Raw genomic sequence first — 3636 nt, 5'->3', positions numbered from 1 at the left:
GGCGCGCTCCGCCCCGTGGCCTCGGCTCTGCCGATGCTGGTGCAGCAGGGGGTGTTGGCAAGAAGCCCGCCCTGGCTGTTTTTAATCAATCAGCACCCTTCCCTGTGGCTGGCCTGGGTGGCTCAGTTCCTGAAGACCAGGCAGACAAAACAGGAGGCGGTGGAGGGTCTCGCCACTGACGCCAGGGCAGGCGGAACAGAGGGCTCAGAGCGGAACACCTTGGCCAAGCCGTGCCATCCCTGTCCCTGTGAAGGGACAGAGGGATTTATCTCTGGCTCTGTCCAAGGGCGGGGCCGGGAAGCCTATCTCTGGCTCTGTCATTGTTTTTGTTCCTTTTCTTTCCACCCCAACTCCCTAAAACAGAAACGCAGGAAGCCCTCAGTGCCACAGGTCCTGTTCGCGGGTTGGAGGAAGAGGCCCCTTCCCCGTTTCCAGTGAGTGGCACCGACCCCGCTCCTGCATGCTCTGGACTCTCGGAGCCACCCTCTGGCAGCCCCTGACTGAGTACAGGAGAGAGCCTTGGGAGAAACGGTGTCCACCCCGCCTGCCTCTTCCTGGCTCTCCGTCTTCCTCCGCCTCAGGCTTCGTGTCCAGAGAGGGACCCACAGGGCAGCCCTGCTCTGAGCCAAACAAACCCCTCAGAGGCCAGGAGCCTCTGCTGGGCCATTTTCCAGACTTTCTTCCCACTTGGGACTTGAAAAGGCCTTTGCACTTGCTTAGCCCGAATTCCTTCCTGCCCGAGCACACGGCCGGCTCCAAGGAGGGGAGATGGCGCGTGGACAGCACACAGCTATGCCCAGGGCCACTGCGGCAGCCCCTCTCCGGCCCAACCGCCGCCTGGCTGCCCCGCTAGAGCTCAGCAGGGCACCGTTTGTGAAAGCTACATCCACGATCTGACTTTATTCCAGGAGTGAGCCCGGAAGAACGAGGGACTCTGACTGACAGGACCCGTGCTCCGCGGAGGACGTGCTGCTCAGGGCCTGCGGGCAGTGTGCTGCACGTCAGCTCTGCCGGCTGGGCTTGGTGGCCGTGATCCCTGACCCCTGCTGGGTGTGTCCAGCATGGCCTGACGTGAGAATAACTGGGACAGGGACAGGGACACTGCCAGGTGCTCTGTCACATACAGACTACATGAGCCCGCCTTCACAGCCCGTGCTGCACCCCGCGTGCACGGAGTCTGGAAGTCCGCACGCCGCCATTTCTGACGGGATCGTGCGTGTTTCCCCTCCTCGGAGGCAGCGGTGTGCTCAGGGCAGTCCCTGCACTCCTGCCTGTACACAGAGCCTGCTGCTGCCTGTGTGCAGTGACGCTCTGACCTGGCGGCAGGTGAGCAGCACTCTGAGCCTGCCGCGAGCAGCCCAGGCACACCTGCCCCCTGCTCTGTCCCCAGACCCCGTTCTGCTGAGGGGTGTCCAGCTCAGGTTAAACCATGCCTGCTGCAGACCCCAGGGGGGGAAAGTGAAGAGGGGGACCCTGCTGAGGGCTGCCCCTCCCCCTCCGTGCCCACCAGGACGTGAGCTGCACAGATGAGCCAGGGAGCCCGCAGGAAGCAGGGGCGAGGAGGCTGAGCATGTCCACGCTGGCGCCCACCTCCTTGTCCCAGCACCGGGGAAACTCAGAGGAGCTTTGCCATGCCTGGTCCTCAGACCTGCCGACCTGGGCCCTGGGCCCCTCCGAGCAGGACGAGAGGCTGAGGATGAAGGGGATCCCTCACCCCATCTGGAGACCCAACAGCCACACCTCTTAGGCAGACTGGGAGGAAGTTTGGCCCCAGGCCCTCGGAGGGTTTCCCTTTATGGTTATTAACCCACTTTCTCTCTTGGCATTCGGAGCAGCGGGGAACCTCAGCCAAGGCTATTAACGGGCCAAGGCCATCCCTGGGGAGAGGCGTGACTCACCCATGGTGCAGGTGCCAAGTGCAATGAAGGTTTCCAGGTGGGCCCTAACACGCCGCGGACCCTCCAGGAGTGGCCTGCCTTCACCTGGGCACAGGGTTTGCCGCGCATGCCCAGGAGGGGCCCTGCTATAGAGGCTGTCGGGGCCACACAGCTCTATCTCACCGAGGTCAGGCCTGGTGGGAGCCACCTGGGAGGCCACGGAGGGCTTCATACAACCACCTGCAATCTAGATGGCTCCTGTAAACAGGGGGTTTAGTAAAAAGGCGGCAAGGGAATTTATGGGCCACCCAAGGATAATTAAAATTATTTATCTACTTACCTCCCTTACTGGCTGATCAGCCCATTAATTATCTATTATACACTGGCTGATTTGTACTGGGTGAGGGCAGGTGGAAAACACTGGGAACCAAGTGGTTTGGACCCTGTTTTCTGCAGACACAGCCCACCCATTCCCCTGCACCTCCGAGAAGCCAAAGATGAAGAACCTCTGGGGTGGGACACGCACCTGTTTGCAGGAGGGGCCGCTCCTGGGCAGGTTCCCGGCAGGCGGGGCTGGCAGACCCGCTCGGGAAATGCTGTCAGGGCTTCCTCCGGCTGCTCTGTTCACGCTGCAAAAAAGCAGAGAACAAAACGATGTCCACCCCTGACTCTCTGGAGCGCATCAGACACATGCTACCCCACACTCCCGGTTGAAAACGGCACGGGGCAGAGGTCACGGGAGGGCATCCTCTGAGCGCTGCAGATGAGAACACCCCAGGCCGAGGCGTCTCTGTCACCTCCTGGCAGGTATGAGATGCTCCAGCCCCGCAGCTCTGGATATCGGGCGAGACTCACGACACCAGAATGACGCCGGGGCTGGTGGGAGAACTCGGACAGACCCTGGGTCAGGCTGGCCAGGTTAGGCTAGGGCTATGACAGCCCTTGTCACCCATCCCCAAGATGTGCCCTTCCAGGCCACAGAGCCCCGCTGGGGCACATGACTAGCCTCCCGTGACCCCAGGGCAGTTGTAAAACCCCGTGGTGGACCAGGACCTGGCTGGCACCGTGCAGGATAGCTGGGCCGGCAAGGGCGGCAGGCTCTCGAATCCTTTGCTGTCATCACCAGCAGCAGCGAGCTCTCCCTCTTTGACCTGAGCCCTGCCCAGCTGTTGACAGTGAGAATGTCCCTGGCCACCAGATCGCCAGCCCACTCGGCCTCTGAGCAGCTCACTGCTGGCTGTGTAGGCTGGCAGGAGGGCGGGGTCTGCAACCCTGGATGCTTCCGCTCCCCAGACCCATGCATGGACAACTTCCCCCCAGGGCCAGGGCACCAGGGGGGCCTGTGGGAGGTGACGAAGCCCCCCGCCCCCCCACCCCGTGGGGTCAGTGCCAGAGTCGCTGTAAGGACGTCTCCCGCCCACTCTCCCACGTAGGGCATGCAGAGTGCCACCACCTCCACGTTGGACCGCAGCCTGTGACCTCTTGTTGAAGCCACTGAACCCACTAAGCAGGGCCAGCTGAGTCCATGGTCCTCGAAGTGCCTGGCAATGGTGTCACGCATGTACCAAAGGGAGGGGGCGAAGCGGTGTCCGTGGCAGGGTCACAGCTGAAACTTGGGCGGCCCTTGCTCCACCTCTCCTGAGCCCGCCTCCCCAGCCAGGTGTTACACCTCACAGGTGCTGCACCTGCCCCTCCAATGCCTCCTCCCGGGGGCGCCCCGTACCTCCTTCCTGCTCCCCTACCCGCCCGCCGCGCCTTC

At 62.7% G+C, this 3636-nt stretch overlaps 1 protein-coding gene across 1 annotated transcript in view; it reads right to left on the bottom strand.

Moving 5' to 3' along the window:
* The window catches only part of RBFOX3 (RNA binding fox-1 homolog 3), a 353380-nt gene that overhangs the window by 207832 nt on the left and 141912 nt on the right, over window positions 1–3636 (bottom strand). Inside the window, exon 2 of the mRNA XM_027770751.1 lies at window positions 2404–2506. The gene's annotated coding sequence lies outside the window, so the exon portion shown is untranslated. The remainder of the gene's footprint in view (window positions 1–2403; window positions 2507–3636) is intronic.

Source organism: Tupaia chinensis, unplaced genomic scaffold, assembly GCF_000334495.1.
Source record: "Tupaia chinensis unplaced genomic scaffold, TupChi_1.0 Scaffold000159_1, whole genome shotgun sequence".
NCBI lineage: Eukaryota > Metazoa > Chordata > Mammalia > Scandentia > Tupaiidae > Tupaia > Tupaia belangeri.
This window is presented reverse-complemented; position numbering and strand designations above follow the sequence as displayed.